The sequence below is a fragment of the Podarcis filfolensis genome (assembly GCF_964270895.1).
Source record: "Podarcis filfolensis genome assembly, chromosome: 12".
NCBI lineage: Eukaryota > Metazoa > Chordata > Lepidosauria > Squamata > Lacertidae > Podarcis > Podarcis filfolensis.
Genome location: NC_139614.1, coordinates 37,384,865 through 37,401,681, shown reverse-complemented (window position 1 = coordinate 37,401,681; position 16,817 = coordinate 37,384,865). Strand labels below are relative to the sequence as shown.

At 44.5% G+C, this 16,817-nt stretch overlaps 1 protein-coding gene across 47 annotated transcripts in view; it reads right to left on the bottom strand.

Annotated features, from left to right (window-relative positions):
- The window catches only part of KIAA1217, a 371,747-nt gene that overhangs the window by 51,151 nt on the left and 303,779 nt on the right, over positions 1 to 16,817 (bottom strand). The window contains exon 1 of one of the 47 annotated variants that reach the window (XM_083579197.1): positions 2,180 to 2,268. The exons of the other annotated variants lie outside the window; for them this stretch is intronic. The gene's annotated coding sequence lies outside the window, so the exon portion shown is untranslated. Of the gene's footprint in view, positions 1 to 2,179; positions 2,269 to 16,817 lie in introns of those variants that run through there. 47 annotated transcript variants of the gene reach the window in all.

Genomic DNA, 16,817 nt, shown 5'->3' with positions numbered 1-16,817 from the left:
GGCAGGGTTGGATTGGCTTGGAATCCACTGGATCCCAAGCTGCTCTCACAGCCAGAACCAGCCGGCATTGAGCCTGATCCTGCCACCTTTCACTGCTTCCTTTGTCTGGGGCCGGGTTATGCTGTATGGCAGCAGCAAGGCAACGGGATTGCTTTCTAAAACTGTTTATACAAGCATGCCATTTTTGCTAAATGGTTTTAAAAACACAAAAACAAACCTGGCATTAGTGAGAGAACATTTTGCTTTTTTTTTTTTTAAGAGATAAATAAGAACAGTTGCAACCACCCACGGGGTGCCAATTGGCAGCTGAACTCTGCTTCTTGAGGAACAACCGAAACTGGGAGTGGAGTATAAATGTTTAAATTTACCAATGGCTTGAATAATCACATGTAACGAAACTTGACAATTCCTACTGGGAGTGCCTGTGGGGAGATGAAGGGATGTTGTTGTGGAGATGATTGTGCTCCTGTAAGGAAGCCTTTAAGACAGAACAATGGTTTTCTTAAACGTTGACTCTCAGCGCAGCGGGAGGAGAAGCCCACCTGGTCAGCACATGTGTGTGCAACAGGAACCTCTCCCGACTGGAAATGTTGAAACAGATGTTCTACATGCGCATGTGGCTAAGTAAATGTGCAACTGCTAATCCAGCTCTGATTATTGACTGGAAAACCTCAACGGTTCTAAAGTACTTAGATTCAGCCTCTCTGACGTTCATCTGCCTGTGTGCACTGAGGCACAGAGGGAACAATAAGCGCCTACTGTTTGCTAATCTTTTTATGTCTTAGGAGCAATCCGGATGCTTCTGCAGCACCATAGGTCCTGCTTCCCTGGTGCTACTCCTCATGCAATTTGAAGGCAAAGGAACCACAGGTGTGATGGGCGGGGGGGGGGGGAATGTCGCTCCTTATCAAGATAAGGGATAGAGAAATCAGTGTATTTTACAGTCTATGCCACCTCCGCTCACTCAAACATCTCTTACGACCCATTTCCACATTAATTTGCGGTGGCTTTAAAACTGCACAAGAAGTTGCCTTTAAATATAAATGCTTCTTTTTTTTTAATACCTGGAGCCAAGAATTCTGGTGGAACCTTCCCAAAAGTGTAAACGCCACTAGATAACCCAATACAGCACAAATCGTAACCATGTCTACTCAGACGTCAGTCCTAGGGCAGTGCTTTCGGGGTTAAAAACGAGGCACTGGTGCTCATTATCTTGATAAAAGTGAAATGGGTGCCAGCACAAAATGGCTGTCATGGCCAGTGAAAAAAAGAAGAGGTGACAGCACTTAGTATTGCCACAAAGAGAAATCACTCTGCTAGGAAGTGGGGTTAGGACTGCAGTCTAAATTCAACCCCTTGCTTTGTATAGGAAGATCAAATCAGGCCAGTTCACACCTGAATTCCTGAAGATTGAGTTCCTCAGATGTTGCTTCCCATCTATGTACTTCCATCCTCTCTGCATTGCAGGATGGGAAGAATGAATCAAAGCTGAAGCAGATCTCAGCCTGCAGTAGGAATTAATACACTAGCCAATATTCTGCATGTTTGCTCAGAGGCAAGTCTCACCATGTTCAGTGGGGTTTCCTCCCTAGTAAGGTGTATATGAGATTACACTCTTAACTAGGGTTGCCAGGTCAGGAGCATCTCAGACCCTGAGATTTCAGGGTCCAAACCTGGGACTTAAGGGTGGCCGCTGGTGGCGTCATGGGGTTAGGCGCTGGAGATGGTTCGGGAGAAGGGAGTAGAGGAAGGCAGAGCTGCCGCCACCCTGGCCAACCAATTGTCTATGCTATCACTTGCAGGCAGGTCCTGCTGGGCTGAAGCTTGCAAGCTTCATGCACAGCATTCTTAATAATAATAACACAGATTAAAGGCACTCTCATCCACCTAGTGAATCAAGCCTTCCACCCGATGCTTGGAGGGGGCCAGGCAAACTCTATTTCTTACTATGCACCACTCCAGCAATTCAATTTCCACTAACCTCAACTATTTTTATTAGAAATACTTATAAACTCATCTTTCCACTGATTAAGCCAACAAAATTATTAAAGCCATTAAAACCATGCATTAACTAAAAATCCTAAATTTAAACAAAAAGATGGACGGAACATGTCTTTTATTTCACACTCCGGAGAACATTCATGTCCTTAAACCACTGGCGTCCACCTCCCAAGCCTACCTTTCTATTTGGGAACAGTATGTTCAAGGTAGAGTTTCCAAGAGATATTCCAGAATGAGACAGAGAAAGGGCATCTGAAGCCTTTGCAACGGTTGGTAAGCACATAATTTGTAAATGGATGTGAACTTTTATAGCCCACTGATTCTGCAGCTCGGCTACAGCTGAAACAGTCCACTGGCATGGCTGAAGCGGCATCTTACGCAAGACAAATCCATCTGGCTCAGCTGCCTGCCAGCTGCAATCCCATAATGACTACTTACCCGAAACACATCAGGAATGTAAGCCTGAGCCAAAGTAGATGGCCTTGTGGTGGCCAAAAGGACAGTAGGCAAACATGTCATCCTGCAGCCATGATGCCAGACCTCTCAACCTTCTCCTAGTCCCCAAATTTCTGTGCAGCACATGGGTTTCATTGAGCAGCACAGCCAGTGAAAGTTTTTAAGGGCATGAATCACGTAGGCCTGGACTACATTCAAAAATAGCTATACCCAGACAGCACCCAGTGTGACTGAGATCCAGCGTGGTGCAGTGGTTAGAGTTCTGGACTGGGACCATTAGAGACCAAGGTTCAAATCCCCACTTGGCCATGAAGCTTGCCAGGTAACCTTGGGCCACTGTCTCTCAGGGTTGCTTGTGAGAATAAAATGGAGAGGGAGGAGAACCGTGTATGCCACCTTGAGCTCCTTGGAGGAAAAGTGGGATATAAATATAATAATAAATAAATAGTCCACCATGATGCTGCTGGCATGTTTTGTTGGTGTATGGCTTACTATCCACAGTGAGCCCAAGCCTATCAGATTCAGCCTCTTAACTGCAAAGCTCCACCTTGTCCAGTTCCAGGCCCCCTGTAAGCAAGTCTCCCTTCAGTAGAAGTACGGACTTGGCAAAGAACTCTTAACTTCTGGCTCCGCCTAAACTCAAATCCCCCTGGTTTACTATCCCTAGTACTTCAAGACTCCAATAAAAGTGCCTGGCTTAAAACTGTCTATCAAAAACTTCACTCTTGTGGCCTATCCCCACAACACCTACTCACTATGGGCCCTACTAAAGCAAACAGTCTAACTGGTCAATGTCTAAGAGATATCGAGCATCAGAACAACCTGGCCACTATAAGGAAATTCTGCCCTTGGTATGTTCATTTTCGACCTCTCCATTTTGATTCTCTGGCCCCCATATCTGCACAAACTTATTATCCCGAAATACAGACGTGCTTTTACACTTGCAAGACTGGATGTTTTGCCATCTGCAGTACTTGAGGGTCAATTCCAAAAGATCCCGCCTGAGAAATGTCTTTGCCCCTGTGGAGATGGTAGCACCGAAACAGCGGCACATGTCCTCCTGTCTTGTACTCTCTACAAAGATCTCTACGAGATTAGCACCCCACTCGTACTAACCATCCCAGGGCACTCAACCACCGCCACAATGTCCTTTCTTCTATCGGATCAAAATGAGCAGATAACAGCAAAGGTTGCTAGGTTCATAGCAGGGGCAATCAGAATAAGGGCCACTAACTGACGGCTGATTCAGGACTTTAATTTGTGCTCTTATATCAAATTTCCTTTTCTGCGTATACTGTAATGTTTTACTGTTGCTATGGCCATTGGCTAATGCGAATAAAGCTTTATCTTATCTTATCTATCAGGCCCCCTGTTTGAAGGTGGACATTAACAAACTGGAAGAGATGGCAAGATGTCTGCGTGGTCTGGAAGTCCTAAGAGCAATGACCTTAAAGAGCTGGATTATGTTTAGTCTGGTTCAGAGAAGATGAGACATGATAACCACCTGCTAATATCTGTAGGGTTGTCACTCAGAAAATGGGGCAGACTTGCAAATGCTAAGAACTGTTCTGCGTTGGAAGAGGCTGCCTCAGGAGTAGAAGGTCTGTAAGTGGGATGCTGTAGATCAGACTTTGCCAAGTCAGTGCCTTCCAGATGTTGCTGGACTCCAGCTCCCACCAGTCCTAGCCAGCATGGCCAGTAGTCAAGGATCATGGGAACTGGAATCCAAAGCATCTGGAGGGCACCAGGTTAGGGGAGGGGGAAGGCAGCTGTAGAGGCAACCTGCATTGAGCAGGGAGACATCCAAGGTGCCTTTCAACTCTACAGCTCTATGATGCAGGAATGCAAAAGCAGCTCACTCCCAGAGGTTGCTGCTGTGATTCATCCTCCTCAATTGGCGTTTATGTTCAGAAGCACACTCTGCCCAGAGCATGACCCTTTCTGAGATGAAACCACACCATCCTAAGCCCTTTCAACTCACAGAGGAGGCACCTCCCTATTCCATCTACTTCTGAGACAGAGTCAACCACTTCTGAAACTCCTTTATTACATCCATGCTGAATCAATCAGTGCACAATGATCATTGGTTCAGGATGTGACTGTAAACAAGGCTCTCCCACCCCCTTCTGCGCGTACAGCTGTTAAGTAACCAGATTGATATTTCTTTGGGCAAAAGTTGTACTTAAATTTGTGGCTCAGTTACTGAAAGTTTGGAGCTTCTTTCTGCACCACGAGAGCTGAATGTTTTGCCACTCTCTCTGCTCAATACAAATTACCCCAAGCTAAAAGCGCTGCGTGATTCCCTGCTTCATATACCTGGGATTATGATTCACAGCTTTATGATTTACAGTTAACTCATTTCTTGCCCCAATGAAGGAGTTCATGATAGGATGTGTGTTGTCTTTGCACCTTATACTTTGCGTCAAAGAAGGTGTCTTTCTAATTAACTATTCCAACTTCCATTTTAGCCCATAATCACCACCACCAGTATTATTTTAACAATGTATATATCGCTTAATCACAATTGTCTCTACACAATTGAGTAGAAGAAACTCATTACAAAACCATTCTTTAACCAATATGTCTTCTCCTAAACAAATCTGTTTCATTGGTCTTTTAAAGAATCATTAATATCCTACATTATCCCAGAGGAGTTCAAGGCAGCTAATAGGATTCTTACCCCCATTTCATTCTCACAACAACCCTGTGAGATAGATTAGCCTTACAGAGCCCTAGCTGAGTGAGGAACTGAACCCAGGACTCACCCGTCCTAGCACAAGACTGTCTGTCTCCAGGTCTGAGGGGCCAAAACGACCCCCCAGTGGGCCCCCTTCAGGGCACTGCAGTGGCAGCATCCTAACCACCAGCTGTGTCTAGCTCTCCTCCAGCTGAGGATTTCACACAATGTCCCAGAACTATACTAGGTCAGGGGCATCATGAGAAATTTAAATGCTGGAGGTTTAAATGTGTGCTGCTCCAAATGGTGGACCAGTGAATGGGAGAAATTTGATTCGGTTTGCATTTTATTGTGAGGTTCCTTCATCTGTACACTTCATGAAACCATACGTCAGCCGAAACACAGCCATCACTCAAAATTCTCACTTTGTCTCAGTTTTGTGACGCAGTTCTCCAAACCAAACAATTTGCAAAAAATGTGTGCATTGGGGGGGAAGCATGGATAAAATTGCATATATTAGTGAAAATTGCATACAATATTGCATTATATGAGGGATATATGCTTGCAAGGATGGGCACATCTGGAGAAATTCACACTATCCTTGCAAACTGATGCGGAATGGTGGCAAACTGAACCCGTGACTGGAAAAATGAGAAAAGAGACCAAAACGGACAGACTCGCCCAGCCCTAGTCGTAGGGCAACTGATAGTAATGGGCCATGGTAATGGGGATGCCAGATGATGACTCCAGCCCTGACTCAAACCCCTGCACAACAATGGCTCCCTTGTATATAATTTTATTGCATTGCACAAAGATTCCAAGCACCAACTAAGTCGGCAGAAGGGGTGCTCCTCTGAACACCGAACCCTTGAGTTGGGACACAGTGCCATAAACTGCAGTGCTGAACTTCACATCACAGGAATTCCTCCTCCTTTCTCTCATTTCCAGGCACAGTGAATCGGAACGTAAATATACCATGTTTTGCCCCCACCCGATTCTCACAATTTGTTTTTGTTACATTTATATAGCCAACCCATAAAACTCTTCTCTTCCCCACCCCCCTACAAAAAAAGCCCTGCCTGTATTATGAATTTGGGGAGTGTTTAAAAGTTTGCATTTTTGTCCGTCGCCGCTCATCCCCACCCACATCCCGTCCCTTCCTTTATTTTTCCATTCTTTCACTATCACTTGCCGAAGATTTGCTTTCAGTGAAAACAGCTTCTTTGGCATGCTAAAGGGAGCCTCTGTTTGTGGTGCAGGAAGCCTCAGCTGCCTTCAGTTTCAGCTGTACCGAAAGCAAAAAGAGCACTGTTTTGGGGTTGTTGTTTTCAAACATGACCCATGAATGAGATACAGGGCATTTTGCATTTATATATATATAAAAAAGCCACACACACCACGGTAATTATCCATAGATGAGAGCAATTAACATAAAAGAGTATGTAGCTGTTGTTGTTCCTTCTTGTCATATTTAATACAAGCTTGCACGCTATCTCACTGGTGCCAGCCTGCATAATTCCACCCCTGGATGGCCAAGCAAGCCTTAGGGTTTGGCCACCCTTCCACACATTTGTTTTGCACCGATTACTATTTTCATAGAGTGCTTTTAGTCCCTCCACTAGCATAATGTGACGGGACAAGACGGGGAGAAGGTTAAATACAACACTCCTCCATCTATGCTTGCACAACATTAACATAAGAAAGTTAATAAAACTTTCCCAAAATAGTTCAGAAGGCAATGGAGGAGTAACGAAACGGCTGCTTGCTCAACCACAGTGAATCAGAGCATTGGTGTGAATGTCTATTGCACACACACGTAAAGTCACCTCCCGACTGTCAGTATTTTGTGGGAAGGATTAAAGCACATACCAGAAACTTAGATTTGCACAACTTAAGTGGAACAAAGCATTCTGTCACCCTAGCACAACAAATCCACTTCAGCAACACGCAGAATTTTAGGATAGTGACCGGCAAACATACTGAATAGTGTGGGATGAGCAGATTATTGACAGGAAGTCGTATAAACGCCGCACAACCTAATCAGGACGAATGCTCATTGTTGTACAAACACAGACACAGCTTAGCCTCCAGAGGAGTTTTGTGCAAGCAAATCAGGATGAACGGCCAATCAACAAGCCATTACGAGGAATCCACAGATACACACAGGCACTGAGGAAAATAGTGCATCTCAATTTTCTTCTTTAAAAAAACCCACAGTTGTATAATTACATTTCTGGATTGCCAATATCCACATTCATCTCATCTGCATAATGTAAGCCCATTCTGCCCACAAGCCATTAGTCACTTTGGAATAAGCATTTCAAAACTGTTACTTGGTTTTTTAATGCCTGAAAGGTGGAGACCCCTTGGAGAGAGCTACCAATTACCGCTGCACTCAGGCACCCATTTATTTGTTTGTTCGGCTTGCGCAGATGCTTTTAGTCACAGGGCAAAAACAGATGGCCACTTTCTACATGTGGCTGCTGCATGGAAGTATCCCCATTGGAGACACCTCTATGTGGGGAGCTGGTTGCCTGTGGGTGGCTGTGGCAGCAGAGCACCGTATTTTTCGCTCTATAAGACGCACCAGACCATAAGGCGCACCTAGTTTTTGGAGGAGGAAAACAAGAAAAAAAATATTCTGAATCCCAGAAGCCAGAACAGCAAGAGGGATCTGGCTTCTGGGATAGCCTCTTGCTGTTCTGGCTTCTGAGATAGCTGCGCGAAGCCTCTTCAGGGCAGCAGGATGAAGGCTCCCCCTGCCCTGAAGAGGCTGTGCACGCCTAAGGCAGAAGCCAGGACAGCAAGCGGGGCTCCGTTCCTCCTCCTGCTTCGCAGTTGAGGTGCTTTGCTGAAGGGGCGGTGCACAGCTCTCCCTCTCTGCACAGCGCCATTCGCTCCATAAGATGTACTCACACTTCCCCTTACTTTTTAGGAGGAAAAAAGTGCGTCTTATGGAGCAAAAAATATGGTAATCCTTGTCTCATAACATTGCTGAAGCCTACAGAGAATCAACTTCCTACGTTGGTACAGCTGCATTCTACAATACTCTTCAATGGTGACCATGTAGGATTTAACATTTAATCTAAAACATGCACAGACAACTCTGACCGTCTATCTACCCATCCAAATAGCTCTTTCCAAGCAGCTCAGGGCAGCACACATCATTTAACCTTCTGGCAACCCTGTGAGGTTGGTTAGGCTAGCACAATGCCTGAACCCCACATCTCATTTGTTTTCTATGATCCTCATTCCATTTGCTTTGTCCCTCTCTGGTGCATTTATTCCTCTATCACTACCAGACTTCCAAGCCAAACAGCAACAGCCAGCATCAGTATGAGAACATCCTTGGTGGGTAATTACTACCCTCTTGAGCAGGGCCAGTAAGTGATGCTCCTGAACAATAAAAAATACTGAATACGCACTATACTTGGATGGTCAGTGTATGACCCCATAGTCTCAAGTGCTCTCAGGTCCTGCTTGCAGGTTTCTCACCGGCATCTGGTCGGCCACAGTGAGAACAGAGTGCTGGACTAGATGGGCCATCCAGCAGGCTCTTTCTTACATCCTTAAAGCATGCACAATTTATGTAAATTTGTACCATGGGGCAGTACTCCAAGTTCTTTGGTGTCTGGCAACACCTTTGCTTTCTTCCCCTATGTATTTTGTCTCCTCTCTTCAGATTGTTAAGCCCATTACTATTATTATTTAATGCCTAGCCATTTTCGATCCTTTAATACCATTTTAATTGTGCCACGGTGTAATATAAACCACTGAGCCTCTTGGGATTGCCGATCAGAAGGTCAGCGGTTTGAATCCCTGCAACAGGGTGAGCTCCCATTGCTGTCCCAGCTCCTGCCAACCTAGCAGTTCGAAAGCATGCAAGTGAAAGTAGATAAATAGGTACCACTGTGGCAGGAAGGTAAACTGCGTTTCCGCTCTGGTTTCTGTCATGCAGTTCCATTGCGCCAGAAGAAATTAAGTCATGCTGGCCACATGACCCAGAAAGCTGTCTATGGACAAACACCAGCTCTCTTGGCCTGAAAGCGAGATGAGCACCGCAACCCCATTGTCACCTTTGACTGGACTTAACCATCCAGGGGTCCTTTACCTTGACTTTTTTACCTATAAATGTATGCATGGAACAGCCAGATCCCTTTCTTAATAGGTTTATACATTATCATTGCCCTCAGCAGTAAATTTTATTATTATTATTATGTCAGATAAAAACTTTTGACATACTTTGTTTTATATCTCATAATATTAATGGAATTGCCTGGAATAATAATAAAAAGTCTAGTCTTCTAGGTAATACATTTATTTTAATGGCGGCAATATGCCCCAACTAGGAAGCAAGATTTAGCTTCTTCCCATGACTTTATGTCCTCTGTCACCGCACAAAACGCTGGCAAATAATTCAGCTGCAATTTTTTCACATAACAGAGGTCTTCGAATGGGTATTAAATGGCATGATACCTTAAAAGTTCTTGTTTAAACTACGGCCATTATGTATACATATAATTCCAGTCATGTGCAAATGTATATATTATCTCTATTTGGGGCCCAATGCTATAAACACAACCGTTTTACAATGATCCCCCAAATGGCATTGACAAAAGGTTTAACAGAAGTCGGAAATGAAAGTGGAGAGACAGCAAGCCTGCTTTGTCCTCTTGGCCAAAACAAATTTATCTACCATGGCTTCTTCAAGATATGAGCAACTCAGATTCAGGGAAGGACCACAGCTTGGTGGCAGAGCAAGCGCAAGGCTCAGAGGTCCAATCCCTGGTCTCTCCAGGTAGGGCTTCCCTGCCTTAAATCCTGGAGAACTGCTTGCCAATCAGTGCAGACAACACTGAACCAGATGGACCAATGGTCTGACTCGGCAGAAGACGGTTCCCACGTTTCTTTAGGGAATTAAGCATTCTAATGAGTGTTCCAGCCCAATTCCACTCTCATTAATGCCAGCTTCTCTGCAGCAAACACAACAGAACATCTTGTTTTGCCAGTCTTAAAACAACTGCACTGGCTTCTGGTCTTCAGACAAACGCCATTCAGGCTTTGACCCTTAACAGCCCTTTGCAGAGGACCATAGGAAGGAATACAGGAATCTGCCTTATATACAGAGTCTAGCTCAGCTCTGTCAACACCAAAGGGCCATGACTCTCTGGGGTCTATCACAGCCCTACCTGGAGATGGAGGAGACTGAACCTGAGGCCTTCTGCACACTAATCATGTTCTCTACCACTGAGCTATGCCCCTTTCCTGAACCTATCTCAAGGATTGTTTGCTCCCACATTAAGTTCTTCCTTGGAGGTATTTCTAAAAAATCCTCTGTTAGTGGTGCAACAGGAAATGGGAGATTTTTCAGTGGTGTGACACCCTATTTTTGAAATGCTCTGCCAAAGTGGCTTTGCATGCTACTGAATTCGTTAACTTTTCGCCACCAGGTACCTACTTATTTGGCCAGGCTTTTTACAGCTGCTTGGTCCTTGCATTTATTTATTTATTTTATAATTATATATGGCATTGGGAGTTTTGCTGCGTGTTTTTTTTTTTTTTTTTAAATTCCTGGATTTGTTCTGGGAACCCTTTAGGCTTGAATAAAGAAGAAACCCATCAGGGTTGAAAAGTGGAATTCCACCTCAAGGGCTTTACAGCTGCCCCCATCAGCTCTGGTTTTCAAAAGGGCCTTTGAAGAACCATTTGCTTCAAGTGGCTTTTAGCAGAGGTTCTTTCATATGTTCTGAGGGCTTGCCTTTGCTTACTGGATGGCTACAGTTATTTTTCTGCTGGTTTTTAAATTGTGTTCTTAATGCTTTAATTAATTTTAAGGATTGCTTGGCTGGGCCTTTTTTTGAGATTTTGTTAACTACTGTTTTCATTCATGGCCTTTTATCAAAATTATGTTTTATAGTTTTATGTAAGGTGCCTAGGGAGGGCCCTAAAAGGCAGCCTGCAAATACTGACAGGAATAAGAAGTATTATTTATTGCCTGCTCCTCACCCAAAGGTCCCAGGGTGAGTTAGAGCATTAAAACACAGTACAGTGGTACCTTGGGTTTAAGAACAGCTTAGTTTATGAACAACTTGGATTAAGAACGCTGCAAACACGGAAGTAGGCGTTTTGGTTTGTGAACTTTGCCTTGGAATAAGAACATGTTACACTTCCTGTTGAGTGTGTTCCATTTGTAAATCGAGTCCCCCGCTGCTATGGGAAAGCACACCTTGGTTTAAGAACACTTTGGTTTAAGAATGGACTTCCAGAACGGATTAAGTTCGTAAACCAAGGTACCACTGTATTAAAAACAGCTTACAACACCCAAAATAAAGTGAGCCTTAAAAATATACATCTCAAGTGCCGAAAGCCTGGGTAAAGAGGTGCCTTTTCAGAAGCACCTCTGGAATTCTCTGGAAACTGTAAGGTGAAGGTGTTTTAGATGCACCTCTGTGGGGAGGGAGTTCTGACACTTAATGGCTGCCACAGAGAAATGCCCTTTCCCTGGGTGCCATCCCCAAACCTCTGAGAACTGCCAGGTAGGCCCTCTCTGCTGATCTCGGCACTCAAGGGGGTTTGTAGGGAAGGAGGAAGGTTGTTTCAGATATTCAGGGCCTAAGTCGTTCAGGGCTTCAAACACCAACATGAGCTCCTTGATTTGGGCCCAGAAACAAACCACCAACCAGGACAGCTGTTTTAAGGCAGGGGTTATATGAGACCTAAATGGAACCGCAGTCAGTAATCTGGCCTCTGCATTTCAGACAAACTGAGGTTTGCGAGTTGTCTTCAAGGGCAGCACCACACAGAGCGCATTGCAATAATCCAATATAAAAGTTATGAGAGTACAGTGGCCAAGTCAGCTCTGTCCAAAAAAGGTCACAGCTGGCAAAGTAGCTGAAAAAAGGTACTCCTTGCCACTGCTTCCCGTGACAGTGTCAATTCCAGGAGAACCCCTAAACTGTGAGCCTGCTCCTTCTAGGGAGCACAACACCTGTCCAAGGCAGGCCACCTCCCCACTTCCAGGACATGAGAACCCAAGACACTTAGCACCTCTGCTGTCTCTTCAGGATTTGGTTTTTTGGGGCCGTATTCCAACCCATCACTGCCTCCAAGCACTGGTCTTAACACCTCAACTGCCTCTCCTGATTCAGATGGAACAGAGAGACAGAGCTGGATGCCATCTGCATATGGAAGACACCTTACTCCTAGTCCAGGCTTCCTCAAACTCAGCCCTCCAGATGTTTTTGGCCTACAACTCCCATGATCCCTAGCTAGCAGGACCAGTGGTCAGGGATGTTGGGAACTGTGGTCTCAAAACATCAGGAGAGCCGAGGTTAAGGAAGCCTGTCCTAATCTCTCGATGACAGCTCCCAGAGGCTTCATACAGATGGCAAATAGCATGGGGCAAATAGATGGCAAATAGATGGAACCCCCTGGGACACCACAGAACAGTAGCCTCCCATGAGTACTTTCTGGAGATAGGTGCGAAACAACTGAAGTATAGTGTTCCTCAAACCCACCCTGAGATGGCTCTGAAGGATGCCATGGCCAACAGTATCGAAAGCTGCTGGGAGATCAAGGAGAGAAAGCAGGGTTGCATTACACACACACCCCCCCCCCAATCTCTCTCCTGATAAATGTTATCAGCAAAGGTGACCAAGGCAGTTTCAGCTCCATGACCATGCCTGAAGCCAGACTGGAACAATAAAAAAGTGAACATAAAAACAGAAATTCAAAAATAACAGGGTTCTTATGGGCCAAGAAAAGCCTAGGCTAAAAATGGGCATTTTCACATGTTGGAATTTGTTGCTTTTATTCTGTAATTATTATTGGTTTTTGAACATTTTACTGCTTTTGAGCTGCCTGCACTGTTTGTGAACATAATATTGACATGTTGTACAAACAAGGTTAAGGAGGTTGGAAAAATATTTTTTAATATTTTTTAACTTTGAGTTTGAGGAGAAATAACCTTGCTATCTTTCTACGAATCCAGATGTTTCCATCCTTAAGGGTTTGATTAAAGACAGCAGGAAGAGGTGTTATAAAACATTCAGAGATGAATTTTAAGACTTTGCAGTGAAGCCAACTCTGCAAAGTGTTTTACAGTTCTTCAGACCTTCAGGAGCGAGTTCAAGCTCATTAGCCTTCAGCATTTCTCTATCTTCATAAAGGAGTCTAGAGAAATGTATCTGTATTCAGTAATTTCCATATCCAATAAGCTATTTTCATTGTAACGAGTTTCGGGCTCTATGGTTTTATGAAATGCTACCACTACCCCCAAATCTCATAGGAACAGTTTCCAAAATATGCAGTTATGTACAAGATCAACATTTTTTCTTCAACACAACAGAGGCTGCAATATCCATTTTCCAATTTCTTTTTCTTTTTTAGAAAAAAGAACGAAAGAAAATGCATTAGTAACTGATCTTGCAAATCAAAACAAATTCAGGCCTGTCTGGCTCTCCTATGTACTAATTCAGCATCTTTGGAGTTTGTTGTGCTTCCATATTTGCAATTCTTTGTCCTCTGCCAAAGCCAAATAAAACTATAAAACAGCTTCAGATTAAAACAAGAACAACAAGAAACATAACCTTTTCAGTATCAAATGGCATTGTCAAGCAACCTGATTTTTAAAGATATGTTTTCTATTATAAGACTATGGAACAGGTTAGCATGAAACTAATACAAAAGAAAAGCAAAAGAATGCACAAATCATCCTTTGCCATTTGTACAAGATTACACCTGTAAGCAGATGTTGTATTAAAAATAAGAACACTGGACTTCAGGGGGAATAAATATATTGCATATTCACTTTCCCCCCATTGCTTTCTCTCCAGCTCACTAATGGAAAATAAACATATTGTGGCTTATTGCCTCTCCCCACCCTGACTCGATCCACATATAGCAAGATACAAATATATTTGCAAATCTTATGACACTGGGTTCTTAAGCATTGACAAATATTCATACACCACAGAATTGGTAGGCTGCTACAGGCTCTGGTGTTCCTACTTAGGCTGGAAAAAGCTGCTATATTTTATCTAGTTCCTTTGATTAGTGGAATACTATAAGTTGGGACCATGCATGCACATACACCATACTTTTAGAGCACATGACTTTTTGCAAAGAATCCTGGGAACTGCAGTTTGCCCCCACAGTACTGCAATGCACGGCACTCTTAAGCTATAGTTCCCATAATTCTTTGGGGGGAAAGTCATGTGCTTTAAATGTAGTTTAAATGGTGTGTACACAGCCAGCTGAGGGATAAAGTATATGCACTGTATGACAAAATTTCTATGTTCAATCTCTAGGTTTTTGTTTTTGGTTTTAAAAAAGATGGATACTGAGTGACAGGACTCCTCTGCCTGAGGCGGTAAAGCCATTGCCAGTCCAAGTGCACAGTAAAGGGTTACTCTGACAGGATATAGGGCAGCTTCCTACTTCTACAGTAATACAGTGGTACCTCTGGTTAAGAACTTAATTCGTTCTGGAGGTCCGCTCTTAACCTGAAACTGTTCTTAACCCGAGGTACCACTTTAGCTAATGGGGCCTCCCGCTGCCGCCGCACGATTTCTGTTCTCATCCTGAGGTAAAGTTCTTAACCCGAGGTACTACTTCCGGGTTAGCGGAGTCTGTAACCTGAAGCATTTGTAACCCAAAGCGTTTGTAACCCGAGGTACCACTGTATAGACTACTAGCGTGTGACAGTTTTAAAGCTAGGGTGGTAAATATGCATAGGCCAAGTCATGGTTGGACTGAGTCTCATGACTTGACCAGATAGCTTCCCTGGAGAGGGGGAAAACAAGGCTGAGGAATGCAAACTGTGAGGTGTCTGCCTTGGACCCTTTCATAGCCTTAACACCCAACTGCAGTTTCCCTCAAACTTTCCCACAGAGTGCAGAGATGCAGGATAGCTCCTCTTCATCGGGGCCAGAAACATCTCCCCCAGTCTATTGTGCTGTGACACCCTGCTTCAAGTTTGGCTGGAAATGTCCCCTGACCAATACTCACCCAGGGCTGGCCCTACCACGAGGCAGCGTGAGGTGGCTGCTTCAGGCGGCAGATGTTGGGGTGTGGGGCAGTCTGTGGCGGTGAGGTGTTGAAGAGAGGATCGTGTGCCCCACAGCCTGCCCCACACCCCCTAAGCCAGCATGCTGTCCTCGGGTGCAATGAAGAATGCTGTCCTGTTGTTAGCATTGAAGTAAAACTCAACTACCTGTCCAATCAGCTTCACTATGCATGGAGTGGGAGAGGATGCCATCTTGGCCTTTGTGTCAGACAGCAAAATGCCTTGACAGGAATAATGAGCGCAGAGTTATCCGATAGCAGGTTATCGAGTGCTACAGAAAAGGTCTGAATAAAGCCATGAGTTTTGAGAAAGGAAATGCTAGTGGCCAAAGAGCAAGGAGTAAGTAGCAACTGCCAAGGCCACAGAGGCCTGAACAACAAACAGGTCATTGGAGTGGTTGCCTTGCCTGTAAGCAACATGAAATACAGAGCCAAGGGGGAAAGCATTCTGGGAAGGGTATGAATCCAACTTTTTTTTCTTGAACCAAGAACAGTATTGTCCCTTTAATTAGAAGTTTGAGAACCACTGTTTTTTTTACTTTCTGGGACATGGTGAAATGCTGCCTTAGGCTTCATTATGCCAAAATGTAATGAAATACGCAGAATGTTCTATAGCAGCAACCACAATGGCAACGTTAGCCTACAAACCTGAAGAAAATATGTCTAAACTGGGGCCTTTTTACAGTGTGTGTGGGAAGGGGGAAGTGCCCCAAATCACTCTCTGAAAGAAAGGGGGAACAAAGCCCAATTCTAGAAAGCCCAACTGGTGGAAACTGAGAAGGGGAGTGGAGTCTGTGTGTGACAAACAATCTATGCCTATAGCTCTAATTGCCAAGATGAGTTGCTGCAGGGGTCACCCGTGTGTCACCCTTGAGAAGCACATAGAGCTGATGAAGGAAGTCTTTCCCACTTCCTCTCTCAGTTCCAGGTGCTTTTCAAGGTTCTGATTAATTCATCGCAACCCAACTTTTAACCCAGATCAATTAGGAAAGTGAAGTGTGTGCCTGCACACTTTCTATTTTGCCATATCTGTGGCGGTGGGGAGGGGGAGCTGACCTGAGGCAGGGGAGAGGGAGAAAGATAAATGACCAGAGGGTGGCACTCATGACACTTGCTCAAAACTCCAAAAAGGTGGCTGACCTCTGGCTTACTTACTGCACATGGGGGGAGATACCTTCCGCATTTCTACAAGAACTGGCATGGGTATTCTACAGTGAAAGGACCCCACATGCTATGTCCTTCCAGCTAGTGCAGTCATGGTGGTGCAGCAGCCACAATTTGGAGGAAGTGTTTGCAGTGACCTCATCAATGGTGTAGTGCCAAATTTTAAACTGGAGGTGTTCATGATGGCAGGCCCCACAGCCATGCACCAAGGAGCATCCAAAAATGCAGGCGGTTGTGTTGACCCATTATTACATAAGCACAGATACAAACACCCTCCAAAGAGCAGCAGCACCTAATACCACCCAGTGTGTGAGCATCAAGCTGAGTGTAACACTCTTCATAGATTCATGAGTGCAAGCTTTGCTGCTCTCGGTGGTGCTTCTGACTGCATGCTCTCAGCTTCAGCTTGGAAGGCATATTGGTCTTTCACAAGAAAAGATGTTCAGCCAGCTGG